Source organism: Lissotriton helveticus, chromosome 6 (genome assembly GCF_964261635.1).
Source record: "Lissotriton helveticus chromosome 6, aLisHel1.1, whole genome shotgun sequence".
Taxonomy (NCBI): domain Eukaryota; kingdom Metazoa; phylum Chordata; class Amphibia; order Caudata; family Salamandridae; genus Lissotriton; species Lissotriton helveticus.
Window position 1 is genome coordinate 1,038,665,127 of NC_136067.1, and position 27,994 is coordinate 1,038,693,120.

Here is a 27,994-nt window from a genome sequence, read left to right on the forward strand (position 1 = left end):
GGGTGGGGTGGCATCAATGATAGGCAACATGACACATATGGGTAGGGTGGCATCAGTGATAGGCAGCATGCCCCTATGGGTGGGGTATATTTAACAACAAGGGGTGGTGATGGACAGAGTTTCTGAGTTAAGCAGAATACTCTCACCCAGTCAAGAGATCAGGGCTAGATCCAACACCGTTTTTTAGCTCACTGCACCATCCCAGTTCAGAACCTGGCTATATGCAAATTAGTCTGTTCCTGTCCCAGTGCATGATGGGAACAGGGCAAACCAAACTACCAAGCCAATTCTTACACTGGGAAGGAAACAAGCTTCCGGGGACCGGTTTCTGCTATTTCAGGCGTCGTCGGCCCGGCTTGCTTGAATCCTGATGGTGCAATGAGCAAGGGACTCACATCTGAGTATACCCTTCCACGCTTAGGGTGGACAAAATATTTAACAACAAGGGGTGGTGATGGACAGAGTTTCTGAATTAAGCAGAATACTCTCACCCAGTCAAGAGATCAGGGCTAGATCCAACACCGTTTTTTAGCTCACTGCACCATCCCAGTTCAGAACCTGGCTATATGCAAATTAGTCTGTTCCTGTCCCAGTGCATGATGGGAACAGGGCAAACCAAACTACCAAGCCAATTCTTACACTGGGAAGGAAACAAGCTTCCGGGGACCGGTTTCTGCCATTACAGGCGTCGTCGGCCCGGCTTGCTTGAATCCTGATGGTGCAATGAGCAAGGGACTCACATCTGAGTATACCCTTCCACGTTTAGGGTGGACAAAATATTTAACAACAATGGGTGGTGATGGACAGAGTTTCTGAATTAGGCAGAATACTCTCACCCAGTCAAGAGATCAGGGCTAGATCCAACACCGTTTTTTAGCTCACTGCACCATCCCAGTTCAGAACCTGGCTATATGCAAATTAGTCTGTTCCTGTCCCAGTGCATGATGGGAACAGGGCAAACCAAACTACCAAGCCAATTCTTACACTGGGAAGGAAACAAGCTTCCGGGGACCGGTTTCTGCCATTTCAGGCGTCGTCGGCCCGGCTTGCTTGAATCCTGATGGTGCAATGAGCAAGGGACTCACATCTGAGTATACCCTTCCACGCTTAGGGTGGACAAAATATTTAACAACAAGGGGTGGTGATGGACAGAGTTTCTGAATTAAGCAGAATACTCTCACCCAGTCAAGAGATCGGGGCTAGATCCAACACCGTTTTTTAGCTCACTGCTCCATCCCAGTTCAGAACCTGGCTATATGCAAATTAGTCTGTTCCTGTCCCAGTGCATGATGGGAACAGGGCAAACCAAACTACCAAGCCAATTCTTACACTGGGAAGGAAACAAGCTTCCGGGGACCGGTTTCTGCCATTTCAGGCGTCGTCGGCCCGGCTTGCTTGAATCCTGATGGTGCAATGAGCAAGGGACTCACATCTGAGTATACCCTTCCACGCTTAGGGTGGACAAAATATTTAACAACAAGGGGTGGTGATGGACAGAGTTTCTGAATTAAGCAGAATACTCTCGCCCAGTCAAGAGATCAGGGCTAGATCCAACACCGTTTTTTAGCTCACTGCACAATCCCAGTTCAGTTCAGAACCTGGCTATATGCAAATTAGTCTGTTCCTGTCCCAGTGCATGATGGGACCATGATGCACTGGGCCAGGGACAGACTAATTTGCATATAGCCAGGTTCTGAGCTGGGATGGGGCAGTGAGCTAAATAACGGTGATGGATCAAGCACTGATCTTTGGACTGGGTAAGAGTGGTCTGCTTAATTCAGACACTCTGTTCATCACCACCCCCCTTTTCTGAATCATTTTGTCCACCATAAGCGTGGAAGGGTATACTCAGACATGAGTCCCTTGCTCACTGCTCCATCAGGATTCAAGCAAGCCGGGCCGACGACGCCTGAAATGGCAGAAACCGGACCCCGGAAGCTTGTCTCCTTTCTGGTGAAGAATTGGCTTGGTAGTTTGGCCTGCCCTGTTCCCATGATGCACTGGGCCAGGGACAGACTAATTTGCATATAGCCAGGTTCTGAGCTGGGATGGGGCAGTGAGCTAAATAACGGTGATGGATCAAGCCCTGATCTTTGGACTGGGTAAGAGTGGTCTGCTTAATTCAGACACTCTGTTCATCACCACCCCCCTTTTCTGAATCATTTTGTCCACCATAAGCATGGAAGGGTATACTCAGACATGAGTCCCTTGCTCACTGCTCCATCAGGATTCAAGCAAGCCGGGCCGACGACGCCTGAAATGGCAGAAACCGGTCCCCGGAAGCTTGTCTCCTTTCTGGTGAAGAATTGGCTTGGTAGTTTGGTCTGCCCTGTTCCCATGATGCACTGGGCCAGGGACAGACTAATTTGCATATAGCCAGGTTCTGAGCTGGGATGGGGCAGTGAGCTAAATAACGGTGATGGATCAAGCCCTGATCTTTGGACTGGGTAAGAGTGGTCTGCTTAATTCAGACACTCTGTTCATCACCACCCCCCTTTTCTGAATCATTTTGTCCACCATAAGCGTGGAAGGGTATACTTAGACATGAGTCCCTTGCTCACTGCTCCATCAGGATTCAAGCAAGCCGGGCCGACGACGCCTGAAATGGCAGAAACCGGACCCCGGAAGCTTGTCTCCTTTCTGGTGAAGAATTGGCTTGGTAGTTTGGCCTGCCCTGTTCCCATGATGCACTGGGCCAGGGACAGACTAATTTGCATATAGCCAGGTTCTGAGCTGGGATGGGGCAGTGAGCTAAATAACGGTGATGGATCAAGCCCTGATCTTTGGACTGGGTAAGAGTGGTCTGCTTAATTCAGACACTCTGTTCATCACCACCCCCCTTTTCTGAATCATTTTGTCCACCATAAGCATGGAAGGGTATACTCAGACATGAGTCCCTTGCTCACTGCTCCATCAGGATTCAAGCAAGCCGGGCCGACGACGCCTGAAATGGCAGAAACCGGTCCCCGGAAGCTTGTCTCCTTTCTGGTGAAGAATTGGCTTGGTAGTTTGGTCTGCCCTGTTCCCATGATGCACTGGGCCAGGGACAGACTAATTTGCATATAGCCAGGTTCTGAGCTGGGATGGGGCAGTGAGCTAAATAACGGTGATGGATCAAGCCCTGATCTTTGGACTGGGTAAGAGTGGTCTGCTTAATTCAGACACTCTGTTCATCACCACCCCCCTTTTCTGAATCATTTTGTCCACCATAAGCGTGGAAGGGTATACTCAGACATGAGTCCCTTGCTCACTGCTCCATCAGGATTCAAGCAAGCCGGGCCGACGATGCCTGAAATGGCAGAAACCGGTCCACGGAAGCTTGTCTCCTTTCTGGTGAAGAATTGGCTTGGTAGTTTGGTCTGCCCTGTTCCCATGATGCACTGGGCCAGGGACAGACTAATTTGCATATAGCCAGGTTCTGAGCTGGGATGGGGCAGTGAGCTAAATAACGGTGATGGATCAAGCCCTGATCTTTGGACTGGGTAAGAGTGGTCTGCTTAATTCAGACACTCTGTTCATCACCACCCCCCTTTTCTGAACCTATGGGTGGGGTGGCAGTAGTGGTGCCCATGGGTTCCCTAAGGAGGCGTGGTACTGGTGGACAGGGTCTGGGTGTGTGTGACATTTGGCGGGTACGTGTCGTTTGTTTGTATGGTGGGTGTCCGACTTACCATCTGCACCGTCCGCGTCTGTTCCTGATCCGGTCATATATGTACAGGACTGGTATGACCTGCGCGATTGGATTCATGCTCCTTCTCGAGCCGTTGCTAGGTGCTCCATTTCGAATACGTGGATTGGGTTACTGGTGCGATTCAGAGTTGATATGCATTTCTTCCTGGTGCGGTGCTGTGATGTGTTGTACGTGGTGACCCGTCCGGAACGTAGGAAGTACGCATCGTACTTGACCGGCCAGAAGTAGCAGTGTTTATGGAGCCGTGTGGCGCAAATTGTGTGTTTCCGGGTCAGGCTCAGACGGAAATTGTGGATGGAGTCCGAGCGTGCGTGTCGGTCGGGAATTAGGCACTTTTCCGCATCGTACTTTCTCACCCGGACGGTCCTGCTCCTGGTGCGGTTCGGCCGTAAGGTAAGGCTACTGACACATCTCAGAGGGCTGACCGACTAAGATCGTAATCGACCCCTATGTGCCGCATCTTGAAGCTTGGACGTGTCTACGATTAGTTTGTGTTTAGTGCCAGCAATCTTTACCTCACTCAAAGCTACCCTCTTCAATTTCAAAAGCTTTTTACAGTTTGATGGGACTATGTCCCTAGTGAGTATCGGGGGTTGGTTGTTCCGCTGGTAGTAAGTTGCCTTCCAGAGGGGTTTCAGAGTCAAGCACAGGGGATTATGGTCACTCGCTGTGTTCGAGCCCACTAGCATCGATCATGTGCCCCCACAATTTAACATTGAGGATGATATAATCAATCCTGGATGGACAGCTGACTCTATTCTAGGTGTTGGCGCCTTGCTTATCGGATTGCCCTTAGACCGTGCTTCATCGTGATGGGATTCAGTTGGAGCACCTACTGAGTCCATCTTTTAACTAAAGGAAGATCAAGTTGAGGAACTGCCCCTCTGCTGTCTAGATCTTCTGTTCCCATTAACTCATCTATGGCAAGGGGGTCATAGGTGCAGTTAAAAATTCCTTGTGTGAGATGAGCACTTATCTAGACATTCGTATAATGCAGAAATGGTAGTTGAGGGTCTACCTCCTTTTGTCCCTCATGCATAAATGTTAAAAAGTATGATTAGGGGTCCACTCATAGGTCCTCTGATGCTTAGCCACAAGATGTCTAGACTTGGGCTTGTTTGGAGAGTAATTTGAGAATCTAATGCAATACTTATCCAAACAATCAAGGCCCCTGACAGGCGCCCTCTCCCAGTGGAGGTAGCAGGTGTAGGAAAACAGGTGTAACCAGCTATGTGCAGTGAGACCAAACTCCACGTCTCCTGAAAGATGCAGACATCAAAATCCCCCACAAATTCATGGCAATGGGAAAGTGGAAGTTTGCTGTTTAGGCCGGCCACGTTCCATGACATGATCTTTAGCTGTTTACTGAGTGTAAGACCTGTGGCAGTGCTTTGTGTAGTAGTATGGGTATTAGTTAGCGAGAGGACTGGAGTTTGCAAAGCTAAGGGGCTCATTAAGATATCGGGCGGATCGCCACCGCCCGTATAGCGGTGGTGATCTGCCTGCAAAAAACCACCGCCCTCATAAGAGCACCGCCCGCCACAACATCAAGAATGCAGGATGCGCCCGCCAGTGTGGCGGGCGCATGCTAATGTCACCAACGGGACCCCCGCACCAATGGTGTGCGGTCCCGTTCCACAAAAGGATGGCGGACAGACAAAGTCCGCCCGCCATCCTATTGACCCCCTAAGTGTATAGGAGAGTCGAGAACTTGTTCCTTGTCTGCAGGGGTGGAGAAACCACTTATACTAACTGGGCACAGTGAACTTTGCATAGTATAGTTTGGGGGGTTAGAAGGGTTCAAAGTGGTGAAGTCCTGTAGTCAGTCACTGGCCTCAAGAGAAGAAGTGCCTGCTAAGTGTGTCAATGACTGTGGGGTTAATATTCTGCCCAACTCGTGTGTAGGAAGGCGCCTAAATTTGATGGACGACCCATCAGGAGGGCAGTATCGAAATTCAAGAGCAAGGATGTTTTCCGCCATCTCTCTTCCCTTTAGGGTAATCTCGATGTTGTCCAGTTGGTTAACTGGGGAAGGGTATCTCCGTGCTCTTAGAATATCCTCTCTGATCACTGATCAACAACCCCTAACGTGACTAATCCAGTCGACACTTGGACTTTACTGTTGGTGGGAATTGGACTGCTCCGTTGTTTCTGGCAGAGTATTACTGACATTCTGCAGCTTTTGATGTTTTTTGTACCCTGCCGCCAGAGTATTTGAATACACATAACGGATGATATTTTAGGATTACTTTATGCTCGAGAGAGGTGAGCATAGCCTTGAAAAAGTTGCGAATGACGACGAAACACGTGTCGGCTGTAGCTGTATCAATATTGCACAATTGAAACAACTGTTATGAAGATTGTATGCTGAACAGAACTTATTACCGAATTTTGTATTACATTAACTTTGCTGGTTGGGATCAATCAGCTGTCTACTTATCTTGTGCTGTGCTCTGTCTATATTTGCAAGTTTATTAATATGTTCAGAGGATTCTGTAATGTATTAGGTATTACTGTGGGTGGCACGGTATGAAGACATAGAGCACGCCTTAAAAGAGAGGGTCACCAACTTACTTTAATGCAAACATAGTGGAGGTGCTGGCTGTTTCTACTGTTCCACTGCCACCATTTCTTTCTCTTCGTGACTAATCCAGTGGTTCACCTTATTGATTAAGGATTCCTCACTCTTGTGAGCGTTCTTAATGTTGGTTCCATGTTTAAATATCAATGTAACAAATATCGATGAAAAGAATATCGATGTAAAAATATCGATAACAAAAATATCGACTCCCCATACTTAAACAGGTAAGTACAATAATACGACCCAAAAATATTGATGTAAAAAATATAGATGTAAAAAATATCGACTTTAAAAAATAACATAACTTAAATAAAATTAATTAAATAATATTAATAGTATTAACAAAATAAATTAAATGTTATATATATTTTAACTAATTATAACAAATAAACTTAACTTAATAATTATAAACACAAAAAATGTGTACATATACATATATTTACTTAAATACATTTTATGAACTATTATCTTTATTTAATTTATAAACTTTTTTAATTATATAAAAATAAAATAAAAACATATATAAATATTTTCAAATAAAGGAAAATATTTTATATTTAATCAACACATTAAACTATTTAAAAAAAGAATACATACATTTAATATCAAAATAAAAACATTAGTAGTTAAAACGTTAGACAGCGAGGGGGTAAAAATTATTACTCCCACTCCAGTGAGTGCAACAGTAGGGAAAGCACAGGATAGCGGAGGGGTAAAATATACTATTCCCACTGCAGTGAGTGCAACAGTATGGAAAGCGCTGGATAGCGGAGGGGTAAAAATGACTATTCCCACTCCAGTAAGTGCAACAGTAGGGAAAGCGCTGGATAGCGGAGGGGTAAAAATTACTATTCTCAATCCAGTGAGTGCAACAGTAGGGAAAGCGCTGGATCCCACAACAATAAAAAACAAAACCAGGAGGAGCTTGGCGGGCATCCGAGATGGCCGCGTGAGCACAGCGCTCTCCGGACCCCCGCCGCTCCCGGCTTAACATCCTGCTTTAATCCTGATTTCTTGCGAGGATTCATGTAGAGGACATTGGGCTGATCTACCTGGACCTTTCAGAAACTGATTTGGACATCGGGTGCCTGAATTATGTTCAATTGAACTTTTGGGCTCCGCCCTCGAAGTGCGCCCGGGACTGGGTGAGGTTCGGTGGCCGTCTTGGAGTTGAACAACAACGGCAGGGGGATTGGTCTTGTTGGTCCCCCTCTTAAGTTTCGGTTTCGTTTCTGCCTCAGACTGGGACACTGGTGAGAGGGTCGGACCGGAGCTGCGGCCGGGACACGAGTAGGTTGTCTGGCCTTGGCTGCACTGTTCCTGGAGTGGGCTGCCTCAATCCTGGTGATTCCCCCTCTTGTAGTCCTTTGGTCCCGGGGCCTCCATTTCTGGTGCCCGGTCCGTCGACCCTGGTGACTTTACTCGTGACGCATCTTCAAAATGGCGGGCAGAGGGGACCGAGAGACGTGCAAGACGAAGACACCTCTGCGCGGGGGTCCGGTTCAATCTAATGTTATGGATCGTTATACCCACTCTAAAGGGTCCCCCGGAGCTGCCCTGTCCGGTCCCATTGCGTCCGACCAAGTAGTGGATGCGTCGACGGAGCCCTCCTTGCAGGACATTATGGGCGCCATTTCTGGCATGAGGGAATCCATAGGCCAACAGTACGAAACCTTGGCCCACAAACTTGACACTGTGGCAATTGAGGTGAATTTGATTCGAGCCGATCTCTCCAAGACGAACGAAAAGGTGAAGTCGTTGGATATCAAATCATCCAGCCTCACGACGGACGTCTCTGATATTCAGACGGAGATTGGCAATCTCCGTAGGGTGAACGATTTCATGACCCGGCGCTTGGAGGATTTTGAGAACAGGGCACGTCGCTGTAATGTTCGCGTGGTTGGTGTGCCGGAGAACCCAGAACCCCACTCGGTTGATCTCCTGGTTGAAGACCTTATCCAGAACCACCTTTCTCCGTCTGGCCTTAGTAAATTTTTCGCAGTGGAGCGCGCACATCGTGTTCCGGGGGGCCAGGGCAAGCCAGGTGCCCCGCCGAGACCTATTGTTGCTAAGCTTTTCCACTATAGAGATCGGGACGCTATCCTGCAGGCCTCGCGGGTGAAGGGCCCGGTGGCCTTTGAGAATGCCACGGTGAACTTTTATCCGGACTTTTCCCAACAGGTCCAGAAGCAGCGTATGGGATTTCGTGGTGCCAAGAAGCGTCTTAGGGACATGGGGATGCGTTACGCAATGCTCTTTCCGACCAGGCTGCGGGTGGAGTATAATGATCGAACTTTCTTCTTTGATCGGCCAGATGCTGTGAATGACTGGCTAGACTCCCTGCCTCATCGACCTCCTGAGACTGAGTCCGAAGCCCACCCGGGCGGTGCTGAAGGTGGCGTAGAGAGCTGAACATTTCATCTTTGACTGATGCCTTGTTTTGTATAACTTCTCCAGGGATGTAAGCCTATGTTCCTCTACCTCACTTGTGTTTTGTGTGTGATTCTATTCTCGTCATTGGTTCGATCGGGGGGCGGGTGGGACAGAGCCTTTCCTCCTCCGGGGTCTTTGTGTAGAATAGGGGTTCTTGGGCGACAGGCACACTGCAGGTTGGGGTGGCTTTTTAGCTTTTTGCAGGGGTGCAGGGTGGGGGGTGTTTTTTTTGTTACCTGGGGGGTGGGTGGTTGGGAAGTTCGTTGTTTGTGTGTTCTGTGTTCAAGGCGACTTTATTCTGTATCGGTACTGCTTTTCATGGTCATGCTCATTGGTGGGGGGTTTGGGCTTTTTCGGGTGGGATGGGGGGTAGCGGGTTGAGATTTGTTTCGTGGAACGTTAATGGTCTGGGAGATCGTATCAAACGAAGTGTGGTGTTGAAATGTATACGACGTTTATCTCCTGACATTGTTTTCCTGCAGGAGACTCATTTGATAGGCAATGTTTGTCATGCAATGAATAGGTGGGGCTATCGCCTCGTAGCGCATTCGGGGTTTACCTCGGGTTCCAGGGGTGTGGGTATCCTTGTCCGGGCTTCCCTCCCCCTGGCTATTGATGATGTTATTCAGGATGACCGGGGGCGGTATGCTGTTCTTCTGGGTCGATATGAAGGCCGTGCCCTCTCCTTACTAACTGTTTATGTGCCCCCCGGCTTGCAGACTTCTACCTTTTCAGATTTGGGCCGTGTCTTGTTGGACCTCCCTGATAGTACTCTCTTTCTGGCTGGTGATTTTAATTCGGTAGTCTCCGGCCTCCACGATCGCCACCCCCCTAGGGATACCCCTGCGGCTCAGCAGTGGTTGGGTGGATTTTTGGATACCTTTGGCCTGGTGGATTGCTGGAGGCTTTTGCATCCTACGCAGCTTCAGTACACCTTTCACTCTGGGGCCCATGGGAGTCTGTCTCGGCTGGATTATTTCCTGATGCCTGCGGCTCAGTCCCCAGCGGTGCGTGAGATTGTGCACCTGCCCAGGGGTATCTCTGACCACTCTCCGCTCTGGCTTCGTTTTGAGGTTGGGGTGGAGGCGGTGGGCCGGGTGGCCCCCATTAATCCGTGGTACCTCACCTCCCCCGAGACCCGCACCCTTTTGCTTAAGTCCTTGGACTCGTATTTTCTGGATAACGAGGGGTCGGTTTCCTCTGCTGTGTCCCTATGGGAGGCCTTTAAGACCGTGATTCGTGGGCAGGCCCTCTCCCTTATTGTTGAGGCTAAGAGAGCGAGAAATAGAGAGGTGGTTGATCTTGAGGGGGAGATTTCTGCATTGGAGGAGGGTTTGGAATCTGGTGTCACACCTGAGAAGCTCCATGCCCTGGGTCTGAAACAATTTGCTTATAAGTCCATGGTCACAGATGCCGCCAAAGTGATGTTTCGGGAGCAACAGGGTCGTTTGTATGATGTGGGTGACAAAGCGGGTAAATTGCTGGCATGGCTGGATAAGAGGGAGAGAGCTAATCGTGTGGTACCCGTGATTCAGTCTGCGAGTGGTGTGAGTGTAACGGACCCGATTGGAATAGTTGACCGGTTTGCCGATTACTTCCGTGTGGTGTATACCCCTGTGTCTGTGAGGGATGTGGTTGACTCTCGCCTTCTGTTGCGTGATATAGCCCTGCCCATTGTTTCCGATTTAGACCGTGTGGCGTTGGACTCCCCCTTTACGGTTGATGAGATAGCTACTGCCATCCGTTCCCTCCGTTCCGGGAAAGCATTGGGCCCGAACGGGTTGCCAATCGAATTGTACAAGTTGCGTCCCGATAGGGTGGCTCCGTATCTTTGCGCCATGTTTCTGGAGTCCCGGGAACGGGGTATTCTCCCTTATGATCAGAGGCTGGCCACAATAGTTGTCATCCCCAAGGAGGGTAAACCACGTGATCTTTGTTCCTCCTATAGGCCCATATCCCTGTTAAATGTTGAACCCAAGGTATTGGCGAAACTCCTGGCATCCCGTCTCTTGACGGTCATTAGTGACTTGGTCCATCCGGATCAATCTGGATTTATCCCGCATCGCAACACGGCTCTGAACCTGCGTCGTCTTCACGGCGCGGTCGCGGGGGCGGGGCTTCTAACGGAGCCGGCCATTTTGGCATCGTTGGATGCTTCCATGGCCTTCGACACGGTGGAGTGGCCTTATCTTTGGGCGGCTCTCGAGAAATTTGGTTTTGGGCCTGAGTTTATTGGTTGGGTCCAGTTACTGTACGCAGAACCTCTGGCGCAAGTAGTGGTGAATGGTAGGGTCTCGGCTCCTTTCACCCTTGGTAGGGGTACCCGTCAGGGATGCCCCCTGTCTCCGTTACTGTTTGCGCTCGCCATGGAACCATTGGCTGCTTGGCTTCGGTGGGAACCTTCCCTCAAGGGGATCCGCTGGTCTCCGGACTTTGAGGACCGCGTTTCGCTTTACGCGGACGATATCCTTTTATATCTCACCTCCCCGCGTAAATCTCTGTCTGTTCTGTTTGACGTTCTTGCTTCCTTTGGAGCCAATTCGGGCCTTGTTATTAACTGGACCAAATCCTGTGTATATGTCCTTTCGGGGGTTTTGCCCCCCTTGCCGAGCAGACTTCCTATTCAGGTGGTCCACTCGGGTTTCAAGTATTTAGGGATTTTTATTACGTTGGACCCGACGCTCCGCTTTGAGCGTAATCTCCTCCCACCGTTGCTTAGATTGCGCCTGGATGTGGCCCGTTGGCGTAAGCTTCCTTTGTCTCCTCTGGGCAGGGCGGCTCTGTTTAAAATGATGTCCTTGCCGCGATTCCTTTACGCGCTCCAAAACTCCTATGACGCTATTCCTAAGACCTATTTCCAAGAGATTGAGAGTCTTCAACGGCAATTGATATGGGATGGGCGTCCGCGTATAGCGCTTGCAAAGCTCACCATCCCTTGGTATGACGGGGGCATGGCGCTCCCCGATATCAAGCGATATTACTGGGCTTCCCAGTTGTCCGCCATTAATCACGTGATGTTTTCCCCGGGTCGTAATCCTGCATTCGAGATGGACAGACTCCAGCTTCCGGGTGGGGACTTTACTAGAGCGCTTTATTCCCGATCGGCCGGGCGCCATCTTGTGGGCCCATCCAGGATTGCAGTAACGGTGTGGCGGGCTGCGAGTGTGAGTTTGGGGTGGGAGGATCGATTGACGTTGGCGACGCCGCTTTATGCATCCGAACGTTTGGGCGGGCTCTGGTCTACCAAGGGTTTCGACCGCTGGGATGTGATTGGGATCTGTAAGGTGGGTGACGTGTACTCGAACGGTTGTGTGAAGTCGTTCCAGGCCCTCCAGGCGGAATATGGTTTGAGTGGTAGGGAATTTTTTCGCTACCTGCAGGTCCGGCATGCCCTCGCCTCAGTCTTGGTCCCTGATGAGGCCCTGCCTGAATCTTCCCCCCTCGAGGACCGTGTCCTTGATGGGCATCTTCCCGATAGCACTATTTCTCTTATTTACAAGAAATTGATTAATAATCGGGCGGACTTACTGGTCCGACTTCGGGAGGCTTGGGTTTGCGATGGGTTGGAACTGGACGACGAAGATTGGCAATCGGCGCTCTCTTCTCCCAAGGAGGTGGCCATTCCTGCCCGTCTCCGCTTGGTTCAGCTTAAGATTCTTCATCGGGTCTATGTCACTGGTCCGCGTCTGGTCACGATGGGCTTTTCTTCGGATGGGCTGTGCAAGCGTGGATGTGGCTTGAGTGCGACCTTTTTGCATATCCTTTGGGAGTGCCCGGTTGTAGCTGCTTATTGGACTGCTGTGCTTGAGGTGATGACTGCTGTTACGGGTGTTGCCCTGCGGCCGGAGCCTCGCAGATGTCTGTTGAATGTGTGGGAGCCCACTGACTACTCGGTGGCCCAGACCAGATGGGCTACCCTTGGTTACATGATTGCGAAGCGGGATGTCGCGCAACTCTGGGGCGCTTCCAGGCCCCCTGAGGCCTCAAAGTGGGAAGACAATATGGACTGGTCCATGTTTCGTGAGAAGACGGTTTATGTGGCCAGAGGCAGGCCCAGGGCGTGGACGAAGGTTTGGGGCCAGTGGAATGATTATCGTGGGGATATTTGCACCCCTCCCCTTGACAACACAGCTGAGATTGTCCTTTCTCCCTAGACTAGAGTTCCCGGAACCCTTCCGTAGGGTTTTTTATACTTCCGGTTCTCCCCGCTGCTCCCCTCCCCCCCCCTCCCCGACTTGATTGGAGCCTCTGGGCTCTGGGTGTGTTCTCCTGATCGTGGAACCGTCCCCTCCGCTCTTTGGGCTGACCTTAAGTATCATTCATTCGCCTTTTAGTGTTTGTGTTTCTTTTTGTAAAAAATAAAAATACAAATTGTTCTGTGATGTCTATAGAGTAATGCTTTGTACTTGAGCTGTACCCATCCACGGGTGTACATTTTCTTACATGCACTGTGCCTTGTTATTAGCGGCCAGCCCGTGAGGTTGTAGGCCCATTCTTGTACTTTTCTATGCTTACTCCAATAAAGGTTTTGGAAAAAAAAAAAAAAAAAAAAAAAAAACCATCAACATTTTTATGAAATTTAATTTACAATATTAACATAATTCATATATAAATTTAAATATAATAGTATTACCAAAGATAATTAAAAATAATTAATTACACAATAAAATTAATAATTACTAATTAAATAAAGAAAATTATTTTATAACTATTTATTAATTAATCAATAAAAATGTAATTACTTACCACCTTTCACACCATTTACACATATAAACACCACAACACACACCTAAAATTAATTACACAATTACAATTAATAATTACTTATTAATTAATGGTAATTAATTTAAAAATATGTAATAATTAATCAATAAAAAATTAATTACTTACCACCCTTCACACCATTTACACATATATACACCACAACACACACCTAAAATTTATTAAACAATTAACATAATTAATTATTAATTGACTAATTAAATGTAACAACTAATTATTAAACTTTTATTAATTAATAAATTAATATATTAATTATTCAATACATTTTATATAATTAAATTACTTCCGACCCAGTTCCCCTATAAACGCACAACCCGCTATGGAATTAAAATCTCATTAAACACACTAAAGTACATATCATTATTAACAATTGATATTTTTGTCAACTATGTTTTTGTAAATTATATTTATTACAACAATATTTTTGTGATTGATACTACTTACCTATCAGTCGATATTCTTGTAAACTATATTTTTGTTGTCGATATTTCTTCCCCACTATATTTTTACATCGATATTAATGTCCCACGATATTTCTCCATCGATATTCCTGCTCTGCACCCGTAATGTTAATTCTCGGGACGTTGGTCATGTAGACTTTTTTTGTTTGCGACCAGTTGGTATTGGCTATAGCAGATGAAGGGGGCGGGCCATCTTGATTTTCGCAAAAAAGGGGTTGAAATGAACTGAGGTAGTTAATTGATAAGGGTTAAGGTCATGAGAAATACATTTTTTGCTAGCGAGTACTGGATCTTGTGGCATCGAGTCATTATTGATGGAATGCGGATATTGGCTTTGTGTGGGAATATCATGCTCTTTACGTGGCAAATCCGTCTTCACTAGTGTTTTGACTAAGGTGGTAAGGCCTTCTATAATAATTTTCAATGTACCAATCTCTGTTCTTAATTTATTTATGATAAAACGGGTGTCTATGGGTTCTGATTTGTTTTCTATGCGAATCATCGCACTATCGCACACAGAACCGAGCGATGGTGATGAGGGCACATTGTCACTTTGTTCGTCGCTAACACCCTGGAGAGGTAGGAATCTATTTGTGCAAGGGATTACAGATTCTTGCCCTTGTTCCTGCTGGGAAGTGCTGATGCCAATGCTAGCTAAGGTGGTAGGAGAGGACTGGGATTTGTCTTGGACTATTAATGCTGACTTTTTTGATTTTATAGATGCCCTCTTGTTTTTTTTTTTTAAACGTTATTGGGATGACAGGGGGACAGCTTGCTCTGAAGCTTAGAGGGGATCTGTTAACCGGGTCGCCCGGGGTTAGGGGTACCGATTGATTTCCCTCTATAATGTCCTCGCACTCATTAATTAGAGTATCTATCCTGTTAAGGACGCAGGTGCTGCCGGATGTGTTAAAATCTTTCTGGCCCTTTTTCCTTTTGTTGATCGGCTACCCCCGCTTCCCCGAGCGCTTTCCATAGTTTCCTCTTCCCCATCCTGTACTCCCAAGGCGCTGCTAATGCCAAAAATAACCAAAGTGCTGGAAATAGATGAGCCTGTCCCCCCCACAGGAGATCGCAAGCAGACAGAGCAGATAGGATGGAAGTGCAAAAATAGTCCCCAGTAGCCCAAAGGAAAAAGAACCATCAGAGTCAATGAAGCGCGTCCACTATATAGCTGAATGTTAGCAGCAAGCACAGCAATTTATAGGACAGGGTGCACAGTGCCTTACTAAGTGATGTTCAGTGTTTGGAACAATCCCAGTGGCATGTTCAAAGGGGCGTGGCCCTGCCCTGCCTCTTCCTGTCACGGACAGGCAAGGACGGGCCCGCCCTTGGCCCAGGCTTTGCTTGGGAGCTGCCATGTGCATCTCGCACTGGGGGAGCCCGCTCTGGGATTTAAGCTGGTGCCTCCTGGCACAGGCGATGACGCTAGGTGCGCGCTCATGCTGGAGCGCGACTCACTTTTGGGCGGTGAGTCCTAGCTCCCTCTGGTCCCGATGGTGCTGCGATATTGACGGGCGAATATAATTTTTTGTTTTTAAAAATATGAACAATTAATTGGATACATTTTAGATATGTTTATTAAAAATAATGTTTGCTTATTTGTAATATCAATTTGTACATACATTTCTAGTATTAAATCAATTGTCATAATTTTGAACAATTATGTACATTTAAATATAATAAATTGAATATTTCTTTTAAATTTTATTATATTTAGAGTTCTAAATAATAATACACTTTTAAAATTGTAAAGTTCACCTTAATGTCTTTATGTTTTACAAATAAAATTGTTAAATTGTTGTCTTTATTTGGTAATTTATAACTTTTTGTACTTTTTTCAAATTTGTATAACATTTTAATTTTGAAATAAAATACTTAAATATATGATCTAATTGTAGCAATATCAAATATTTTAAAGTTCTATTAATTAATCATGGAAATTATTTACATTAATATTAATTTGTAAATATATATTTTATATACTTTATTGTAGGGTTTATCTTTGTGATTACTTAATTGATTTTATTTAATGTTAATATGTGTCATGTTATGTATTAGATATTTTACAAAATGTTTGAAATATAAACAATTACGTACGTTTTTGAACATATAATTTTTTTTCTTTCAACAGTTAATGCTTTAGTGTTGATTACATTAAAAAGATTCATTAAGTAGGATTGGGTAAAGTTAATTTCACCCCTTTAACTCGTGACAAGGCCTTTGATGTTTTTTCCAATTTCAATTAAGCCAGTTATGTCTCAGGGCTTGATTTGGATGTGGGTCAGAAAGTCTCTGACCGACGTTTGTTTGCTTTCTGACCGACATCTAAGGTTTAAGCTGCAACCGCAATATTACAAAGAAGGTGGCCGGAGTTAATCCAACTGGGTTCCAATGTGCTCATGGAGGCCAGTCGGAAGGGCCTCATAATCCCTAATGCATGGCATTTATGCAGTCAGGATTATGATGGCACTTTCCGACAGTGGTTCCATGTCGGCCTTTGTGACATAGAACTGTTGTCAGAAAGTGCTTTTGAGGGCCCCTAGCAGGGCTCCTTTCTCCCTTAGCCCTCCTGTTGCGGCCCTGGGGGGCACCTATGGAGAGTCCCCCTTCACACTGTGCCTGCCATACGGCGCAGGGATGTGCAAAAACTTACATTTTTCAATGGGAGCTTGTACTACAAGCAGTTTCGGCCGCCGCACTAGCACCTATTAAAAAATGCAAGCTTGCAACCAAACCATGGGGGTCATTATGATGGCGGATTTTCCGCATACTCCGGTCCGGCGGAAGCCACCGCCGGCCCTGAGTATGCGGGAAATCCGCCGAGGAGGCCTGAAAGACCCACCGCCAAATCAGGATGGCTGGTGGGTCTCACAATGTGTCCGCCGCTTTTCCGCCGCGGTCGGAAGGCGACCACGGCGGAAAAGCACTAACATGGCTGGCGGTGTCTATCAGACACCGCCAGCCATATTAGGATGTAGGGCAAGTAATGCTTTTCCGCGGCGGCTTTTCCGCGGTGGAAAAGCATACGGACAATCACTTTGGGGGCCCGTTGCGGGCCCCCTGGGTGAAGGTTGCGTGGGGGGTGCACATGGGGGGTACCTATGGTACCCCCCTGCCTTTGCGTGCATGAAGCGGCGGGCACCGCGCGGTGCCTGCCGCTTTGTGCATGCAAATGCACACCTTTCGTTTTTTTTTTTTTATAAAATTTTTATTTTTGCATAGTGAAGTAGAACAAATAACACAAGAAAGGTCATCAGGGTGTTACACATTCCGCCTCTAAGGCCATTGATTCAGGAGCATTGTCCTCACGTATGGCACCACAAGTCCAAGCCACGTGAATACTGCCATGGCACCAACAGTTCGGTGAAGCCAGCATCAACATAGTTCGAGGCGGATGCTAAGGAGAAGGGTCCTCAATCCTATGCGCTTCACATCACAGCCAAATGGCTATGGACCCATCTGTGAGCAGTAAGCACCCAGAATGACCAGAACAGGAAATGAACAGTCCTCCCCCCCACCCCCTCCCCCCCATGGTGGCGATCCCTTCACACATACACACACATTCTTCCTCTAGATTAAACCTGAAAGAGATGCAGCGACCTTAAGGATGCAGGACAAACAGCGGAGGGCAGACCTTTAGATAGGAAGGCAACTAATGGGCCCCACTGGAACTGAAAGTTCTTGAAGTTACCTAGGAAGATGTCCGCCATCCTTTCCATGCTTAGAAGCTTCCAGAGTCGTGCGTGCCACAGAGAAATTGCCGGTGCCTCCTTCCGTTTCCAGGCAGCAGCCAGCGTAAGCTTGGCAGCGCCTAGACAAAGCCATAATCTCTTCTTGTCGGCCCGGGTTTGATGTTCAAGACCGGGTTCACGCAATCCCAATAGAACAGAGGCAATAGCGTCCTCTATGGGGTAATGAAGGATGTCCCTGATATGCGAAAGAATCTCCTCCCAATACGGTCTAATCACTGGACAATCCCACCAGATGTGGCGGAAGTCCCCAAGGAGCCCACAGCCCCTCCAGCATAGATCTGATGTGGCCGGATATATGCGATGGAGCCGAGTTGGGCACAGATACCACTGCATGAGCGTCTTGAGGTGAGCTTCCCTCAGGTGCAGCGAATGATTAAACGCCGCCATGTCCCGCCATAAGGCCGACCATTCCGCATCGGAGATGTCTCTTCCTAACATGACCTCACACTGGCCCATGTAGCGGTGCCTAGGCGTCACCACCGATTTAAGCAAAAGTCGGTATAAAAAGGAGATGACCCCCTTCATGGTAGATGACCGCAATATAAAATCCTCGAAAGGTGATGGAGGCCTCGTCGCCGCCTCCATTATCCCGGGCGTAGTGGCCCAGTGATACAGTTGTAAGTGATGATACCGTTCAGCGTGGGTAATCCCGTAATCCCTCACGCAGTTAGCAAAGGTAAGGGGCTCCCGCCCATGAAACAGATGGGTCAACGCCCTGCAGCCTCCCTCCCTCCAGGCATCAAAGACCCCCTCTCGGAGTGCTGGCGGGAAAGCTGGATTGAAGTGTATAGGCGTAAACGGCGAAGGGAAAGTAGTCCACCGCTCATCCGCAGCTAATGAGTCCCAAATCTTCAGTGTGGTACCAGTAGGAGTACTGATATAGGCGTTCAGCGGGCGGTCCTTCTTGGGCTTCCATGCCAAGTCCCAGACCGACCTGCCAGCCACGCTCCGGTCCATATGCAGCCAATGTTTTTCCGACGTTTGCTGCGACCACTCCACCAGCACTCTCAATTGCGCCGCTTTATAGTAAAGCTGCAGATCAGGAAGTCCCACTCCTCCCTCGGATCTCGGCTGCCGCAATACCGCAAATGAAAAACGCGCCCATCCCCCCTGCCACACAAATCGTAGTATCTGAGTTCTAAGACGCCGGAAAAATTCGTTATGGAGAGGAATGGGTAAAGCTTGAAATAAGTATAAATATTTGGGGAGGAGAACCATCTTAACAGCATGGATTCTGCCCAGCCAGGATATAAATTTAGGTTTCCACTGGTCCAACTCAGCTCGGGTCTTCGCTAACAAGGGCGGGAAATTGGCGGAAAAGAGCCCGCCAACCGTCGGGGTCAGGTGAACCCCCAGGTAGACCAGTGATCCAATCGCGCAGGCCAAGGGTGTCAAAGGCCTCACTCGTTCCACTTCCTCCTGTGAGAGAGTAAGATTCAAGATATGAGACTTGCCATAATTAACCTTGAATCCTGCCACCGCCTCATATTCTAGCAAGACCTCCCTGAGGCATGGCAGTGAGCGTTCCGGGTCCGTTACTGATAGTAAAACATCATCCGCGAAGAGCGTGATTTTGTGTTGTTCTCCCGTGAACGGTATACCCCGAATCCCCTCGTGCTCTCGCACCGCCGTCGCTAATGGTTCAATACTTAATGCGAACAGGAGCGGGGAGAGGGGGCACCCCTGCCTGGTACCCCTGGAATGCGGAAAGAACGCCGACATATGCCCGTTCACTGCTACCCTAGACCTGGGGCAGCTAAAATTGGCCTTCACCATGGTGATGAATTTTTCCGAGAACCCAAAGGTGGACAATGTGTTAAATAGGAAGCCCCAATCCACTCTGTCAAAGGCCTTTTCGGCGTCCAGCCCCACCAGCACCGCCGGGATGCGGAACCTGTCGGCCTTTTCAAGTAAGTGAACCACCCTTCGAGTATTATCGTGAGTCTGGCGCCCCTTGATGAAACCGGATTGATCCGGATGTATGATCGCAGGCAGCAAATCCTGCAATCTATGCGCCAAAATCGCTGAGTATAATTTAGCGTCTACATTAAGTAGTGCTATGGGGCGGAATGATGCACAGTGGGCGAGATCTTTCCCGGGTTTCGGCAAAACCGTAATCACCGCCTCCGCCAGGGAGCCGGCCGAGGTGCCAGACACAGCCATGTCATTAAAAAGAGAGGTCAAGAAATCACACAGTTCGGAGGCGTAAGATTTGTAAAAGACTGCCGTATAGCCATCCGGCCCAGGCGCTTTGTGTAATTTCAGATCCTTAATGTCCTCGAGCACTTCCTCCCTGGTAATTGGTGCTTCCAGCAACCCATTCCACTCGGCGGAGACCCTTGGGAGGTGCAATCGCCTTAGGTACTCCCTCTGGGCCTCCGAGGCGGGCCTGTCACCCGCATAGAGGTCCGCATAGAAGCGTCCAAAAATAGCCGCTTTCGCTTCATCCCTGTGTTGCAATACACCTGCCTCATCCCTTATACCGCCGATATAGGCGCGTTCCCTCTTATCTCGCAATTGACGTGCCAAGTGCCGTCCCACCTTATTCCCACAAGAGTAAGACTGCCGCCCCAGCCTCAGCATCGTAAGTTCAGCCCTGTTATTATAATGAGCTCTCAATTTCCCTCGCACCGCAGTCAAGGGTCGGAGAGTAATTCTCGAGGGATTGAGCTTATGAGCCTGTTCGAGGCGGGCCACTTCTGTTTCCAGAGCCTCCCGGTCTTTACGCCGCTCCCTATTAAGATGCGCATTAAGGCCCAAGCACGTGCCCCTAATGGAAGCCTTAAAGGCATCCCAAGTGTTGGTGACCGATGTATCAGCTGCAGGATTGAGCTCAAAGAACTCTCTAATGGCCGCCCGCAAAGATTTATTGGAAGCATCATCCCTGATCACCGAGGCCGGGAAGTACCACTTCCTCTGCCCCCCGTCAGTCGAAGACCAACGGAGGCTAAGCACCAGCAAGCTGTGGTCTGAGACCGAAAGCGGAAGTATGGTGGAATCCAGGACATCTCCCCGAAGGGCCTGACTGATAAAAATGTGATCCAAGCGGGAATAGGAGTGATGTACGTGAGAGAAGTAAGTGTAATCCCTGGCGGTGGGGTGATAAAAGGGCCAACCATCAACCAATCCCAACTCCCCCACCTGCTGCTGCGTTGATGCTTAAAAAACTCCTGCCTCAGCCCTTTGGGTTCCAGAGCTATCTATCGTCTTGTCCCACACCAAGTTGAAGTCCCCCAGGAGGAACAAGTGTCCTTCAGCAAAGTCCCCCACTTTCTGTAATAATTCTTGTAAAAACTTATTCTGACCAGCATTAGGAAGGTACACCACTACAAAGGAACACAGCCGCCCACGAACAAGCCCTTTCACCATCAGCCAGCGGCCATCCTTATCAGTTCGTACCTCTATGGGTTGGAAGTGCAGCGCAGCGCGAAAAAGGAGGGCCACCCCTCTATGTTTCGTTGATGCAGAAGACCTATATGCAAGGGGATACGCCTTATGCTTGAGTCTCAGCTCGTCTTTGTGCGCCAAATGCGTCTCTTGAAGCCCCACAACATCCAGCTGATGATCCACCACATACTTCCACACCTTCTGCCGCTTCTGAGGTGAGTTAAGACCCTTAACGTTCCAAGACCCTATACTAACAGGGATTACAACGTAGAACCCCAGAGCCCTCTATAGTCAACGCACGTGGACCCCCACTCACACACAGGTCCCCCCCAGTCAGAGGCCCAGCCGAGGGACCACCCCGGAGATCCCACTGGATGCCACCTGCCGAACCTGAGCCAACCCGCAACTGGGGACTAAACATGTCAGAATGAAAGCAACTGAACAGAAGCGGCATCTGCAAGGGCCAAATCGACATCCCCCCCGGGAATCCTCACCCAGCCCCCCCTCCAGCTCCAGGTGACCCACGCCTAAGTAGCCCATCGCAAGTACAGAGTCTATGACCAGGCCTAAAACAGCGGCCGCGCCCGAGAGGAGGCACCAGCAACAGAAGCCAAGGAATAGCGCCTCTAGACGAGACAACACATCACACACACAGCAGTCAGACGCCACCACCATCCCACCCAATCCCTTCCCCACCCCACAAAAAGAATTATAACAGTGAAAAATGATACCCAAAACAGTAACAGTAAGAACGATACTCATCGTGGCTTCGACGAAGCGTCCCAGAATAGTGCAGCACACCATGAAGTCACTGGGAGGGGGGTGAGAGACCTCAAGACGATCTCCCAGGGCCTCGGCTCGGGGTGTCTTCTCACAAAGTACTTGTATACCCCCGAACCAAAGAACGCGGGCCTCTCCGGCCCCTCAAGCCCGCAAGTCAGGCCGCTCCAGAGCTCTGCTGCGAAGATGGCAACGTTGCTGAAGTGACGGAGGCCACCGCGTCTCCCCTTTCCTGCAGGCTAGTTGCTCGGTCCGGCCGCCCACGATCCGGTCCCGACCCCACTCTGTGCCAAGAGGAGGATCGGTGTCGCCGCCTTGGGGAAGGGCTGCCCACCCTTGAAGCTGGAGAATCATCCCCGATGCCCAGAAGATCCTTAGCCATTTGTAGCGAGCGTATCTGTGCCAGTCTATTCTGCCACCGGAAGATTATGCGAAACGGATGGCCCCAGGAGTAGGTGATATTGTGGTTGCGTAGGAAAGCCGTGACCGGTCTGAACTCCCGCCGTTTCTGAAGGGTGGTCGCTGCAAGATCCTGATAGAGTTGCGGGCGATGGCCCCGGAACTGCAGGGAAGGAGCGTCACGCGCCTTCTTAAGAATTCTTTCCTTGAGCTGAAAGTCATGGACACAGACTAAAATGTCCGGAGGTGGACCTCCTCCCCTACGCGGCAGACCGACCCTGTGGACCCTATCCATGCGGATCTCCTGTACCTCCTCGTCATCCAGGATCTGGCGGAAGAGGTCATGTATGTAGCCGCGGAGGTCCCCCGCCTCTCCTTCACTCGGAACCGCTCGTATGCGGATGTTGTTTCTCCTGGAGCGGTTCTCCAAGTCCTCCGCATGTGCCTGCAGGTCCAGGTTCTGCTCCGTGAGCCTCAGCACATCTTGCTGTAGCTGGTGGACGTCATTCGCCATGTTAAGGTCGTGGTCCTCGAGCGTGGCCACTCTTTCCCCCACAGAGTCCACGTCCCGCCTCACCTCCCGAAGGTCAGAGGTCAACTGCGCTCGGAGGTCCGAGATATCCTCTTTGATAGACTTGAACAGGTCGGTCATGAACGCTTTGGTGGCCGGCGCCTCGTCATCGGAGCATCTGGGCGAGGAGCTTGGACCAGGGGAAGCCGGTTGCTGAGAGCCCTTCGATTGTCCATCTTTCCCGGCCTTCCCTTTGCGTAACGAGGTAGTCATCTTGGCCTCCCCGCAACGATCCGCACCACTCCGCCACTAGTCAGATCTATCCAGGAGCTCCAGAGGGTACCCCCAGCGGTGGCCCAGGGTGCTCGGCACAATTTCAGGTCGGAGCCCAGGCAGCCAACAGTGGACGTGTCCGTCCCCTTCGGTCAGTCGCTACAGCTCCGAAGAACACAGCGGGTGGGGCCCAGCACCGACGCAGAAAGGTGGGCAGGAGCCCCCTAAGCCGCTAGGCTGGCAAGGGCACTGTGGGTCCAGACGCAATTCTGGATGTTCACTCGACTCTGCCCATAGAGCGGGCCCAGCCACCTCCCGGGCGCCCCTCGCCTAGGGGGATGGGCTGAGAATCAGCAATGTTGGGGTCGGGGCTCCCCCGGGCAGGATCTGGTCGGGGTCGTCACCGCAGTGCCTGAGGATACTTCCCTCCTAGCCCTCGGACCGCTGACGCAGCTGTCGCCACCTCACCCGTCCACTCTAGCCTCAGATCAGCCCGTCCCAGCTCGATCAGGCGCCACCACTCGCCATCGTCGCCACGTGGCCCGCTACCTGCCGCTGGCTGCTGCTCGCCTTGCACCCCGTCTCCAACCGGGCACAACCGGGCACACTCCCTCCCCCGCGGCCCGGGCACCCACCTCACGTGCACCGGCCGGGGTCCGCTACTACAGGCGGGTCCGGAGAGCAGCGTCGAGCGATGTCTCCACCAGGCCGCAGACCGCGGCCTCGAGTAGAAGGGCGGCCGCCCTCGGCTCCTGGTGCTTGCCGGCAATAGGCTCCTCCCCCCGGGGAGGCTGAGGGACCTAGCGATAATTTGGCGTCCCTGCGCTGCCGCTCGACTCCGGTGACCCCGCCTCACCAACCCGGCAGGTCCGTCAGTGTTCGCTGCCTCGGGGGGCCGCGAGTCTCCTTCGTCTGCACCCGCTCAGCCGAAGCGCCCCGGACACGAATTCGGCTTCCGATGCCGGAGGCGTTGGAACCGCTCCTGTGCTTCCGGGAGTCCCACCGCCGACAGATAGTACTTTGCTGCACCGCTTGAGCGATCAGGCGCCAGAAAGAGCACCGGAGCCGCGCTGCACAATGCTATACAAGGCCCGGGGCCGGAGAGGACCGAAAAACACGTCCTACTCCGCCGCCATCTTGGCCACGCCCCCCCCCACCTTTCGTTTTTTACATTGCGGCGGGTGCTGCTTCAAGCAGCACCCGCCGCAATGTAAAACATACAGGATGTGACCGCCAGGGTGGCGGTCACATCCTAATTGCCATGGAGGGACCGCCGCTGCCCATGCGGACGGTCCCTTCTACTCAGGGGTGGCGGACGGACGCAAGTCCGTCCGCCATCCTAATCGGCCCCCATGTGCGGTTGCATCCTAATTTCGGTGAGAGAAACCCCTGACCTATGTTCAGGCGGATGCCTCACCGAAACAGTGGTGGGCAGGCTCAAGCCCGCCTAACATCATAATGAGTGCTTTAATGTTTTATGAAGCATGTTTGTTCCCTTTAAATTCCATCCATTTAAACAAATGGTTGTATTTTTCTGTTATAAATATGGCACCTTGACTACAGGACACTGAGAGCAAGTTGCCTGGTGTTTGTAAAAGTGACGCTTCAAAATGGGATTACATTTAAATTATGAGTTTTATGGAATGCATATAAACATAAAGCAAACTCTTCAGTTTAATTTTCTCCCATTTTAAAGTGTTGCCTTAACACACGGCAGGCATCTTGCTCCCAGTGGCTAGTAGACATGCTGCCCGATTTATAATTGAAAAATAGAGCCATTATTTTATGTGGGAGAAATCTAAAGTTCAGAAAAATGTTCTTTATCATTAACATTTATGAAGAACATTTTCAGTACTTTAAATTTCTCCCATAAAAAAATGGTTATATGTTTGTTTTATACATGCATCAGTGCCACATATGACGAAACGTATTCCAGTGCTACAAGTACATACGACATAGACTCTCAGTCACCCATACCCATTTATCCCATTCATATGCACACAAGTTTATATATCCCAAAAACCACACTCTCATTAACACACATGGCAGTCCTGTCATAGGGCCTCTAGTCAAAGTATTTTGCTCAAACCATAGTCTCTGGCTCTATGGACAGTAGGCTTAAAGTCAATGGAGCTGGGCATGAGGATGTCTGGTAACAATGCGCAAGTTGCTTAGCCTTCAGTAGTTCACAATGATTTTCACTGATAAGAAGTAGCTCTCTCTACACAAAAAGGTGGAGACCTCTGGTCTAGATAGTTTTCTTTTTATAATAAGGTTTTTGCTATTGATTCTATGAAGTGTACTCCTTTGTTGTTAATAAAGTTTTACTTTACTTTCTAGCATGTCGTACATTCTATTGGTTTGTTTTCTAATTGTACGTTTATTTTTGGTTACTGATCTCTCCATTCTTAGTTGTTGGTAGCTTTGTTCTATTTGTACGGCTTCTATGAATTTGTAGTGTTGGTTGGGTTCTCCCTAGTGTGGAGTGGAAAGCATTGTGCCAAGCTTCTACTGTGTTCTTGTTTTTGGCTTCTTGAGCCATGGTGCTGTTGTAGACATTCCACCATGGTATTTGGCATATGAGTTGTGTTTGTGTCCAGAGCTGTTCTGTCGGTCAACCCAAGTGTCTTCAAAGTAGTCCATTAGAGGACTTAGTTTGCGTTTGTGTTTTTTTGGTAGAATGGCTTTTCTATAAGTAAGTTTTAGTGGTTAGCTACCTTGCATAGACTAGTGAAACATGTTATTTTTATTTCAGAGGCAAATTGGATGTTTGTAGTATATTTGACACTTTGTGCTGATTGTTGGAGGTGTCTCTAAATGCTTTGGTTAAAATGTTAGTAACAGCTTTGTATGGGTGGATATAAGTTGCTTTGTACCATGGGGTCGATTATTTTTTTCTTTTAATTCTTATATGGTTTATTAGTTCAAAGTAAGTGCTATTTGGATTATTAGGTAGCAAAGCGTATATGAATGGTATACTAGGGTTTGATAATCACCTTATATGGTGCATATCTGAGTGAATGGTTAGGAGCACATTTTAAGGGCCTTATTACAAGCACAGCAGTCCATAAGACCACCACACTCACAGTGGTGATCTGACCACCGTCACACTGTGGGCCGGCCCGCAGTATTAGGAGTGTGTTGGGCAGACTGCCACAGGACCACTGTATCCACCGGAAATCCAGTATCCTGCAGAGGTGGCGCAGAGGTGAGAAGTACTAACATGCTGGCCATGTCGCTGTGGCACCACCGAGGATATTAGGAGTTGCCTGTCCACTGCCCTTGTTATGGCGGTGAGCTCGCCATGAAAAGGGTGGTGGAGAGGCAACCTACTTCTCCTGGGTCCGAGGGTGCAAGCAGGGGTGCACAACATCATGTTGCGCCCCCTGGAAATGCACCCCTGTTCCTCAAGTGTGGCATGCATGCCAGAACATGCAGGATTGTACTGCAGGTGCTGTCACAGCAGCGGGCTGTACGTTAGGCTCTCCTATGAGCCTAACAGCCCACCGCCGTGAGACTGCCTCAGCACCACCTGCCCTACCTTGATTCAACTCTGAATCTAGCAAGCAGGTGCACCACGGCCTTGGCAGTCCTCCTGCGGATGGAGTGGTGGCGGTGCTGCAGGAGGGTTGCCAAAGTCGAAATAAGGCCATAAATGTACCATCCATCATTCATGTTTGAAATTTGCGTAGTTTTAATACATTATCTGCTGTAGCAAAAACAATAATATGTTCTTATTTAATGTTGTCATAATAAGTGACAAAGCACTGTGGATGAAGTGTGGATAAAGATTACTGAACACAGCTCACAACTCAAAAAGAGAGCAGTAGCAGCAATAAATCAATCTTCAGCCAAATTCTACTTTAATAACCAAAATAATTATTTTATTTTTAACTCAACGAATCCAAAGGAAGGTTACAGCATTCACAGACAGCAGCACATTTCCCCCTTGAGGTCGGGCGCTAGTGTTTCCTTGGCAAGTCCCTGTCCCACCCATTCCTCTCAGTGTGATCAGGTTTATTCCCCATTCATTGGTGGCCACATCCAGGGAATGGCCACTACCAAGCCTAATTTCACATTATCAGTCTGACTTTTGAATACAGTCAAACGAATCTTAGCACAGCAGCACTTTCAGCAGTAAGTCCTGCAGGGCCAGCTTCGGTCCTGCTCAGGTGAGTCCCCTGCACTCGCATTTAGCTGTAAGATTCAGAGAGCGCATGCTCTCTCCTTTGTCTGCACAGTCATTCTTCAGCAGCGATCAGTGGTGTTGCTGCGCTCCTCCTGTGGGGTACGTTTCCATGCTCCCAAACAGGGGGGAGATGATTCTGATGCTTCTGATCTCGATCCACTGAGGTGGCAATGCTCCCTTTGCATCCTCACTCAATCCATGGGGTCAAATTGGTTTCAATTCTCATTGCTCTTGGTGACCAGTGAGTCACATTTGCTCACGGTTCCTGGGTTCCAGCCCAGTCAACACAGTACAAGTATTTCTGGCAGCATCTCCTGAAATACTGGATAGCTGCATCAAAGCCACACAAGGCTTTGGCCTGTACTGCATGGCAGTCCTTACCACAGTGGTCCTTCCTGACTCACATAGTCACTACAATGGTGCACTTACGACACAGCAATGTTTTTACATGGCTATCTTCATGGCAACCCTCTCCGGGCATACAGGGTTTGCCAACTCAGTCCTACACATGCCCAACAACCCGATCGATGTAGCAGATGTTTCCTCACACCTTGCACTGGGAGTCCATCTGACAGGACTCCCAACTGGACCTCACTCCCTCCAACACTCTCATCTTCTTCACAGGGCACACTGGTCTTGGCAAGTAGGCAGGCACTGGTATTCCAGAGCAGGTGGCCTTGGTTTTCCTGGGTGATGTCCCCTCACCTAGTAGGGAGACTAGCAGACCTTGACCCCAGTCCAGGTAATACTCA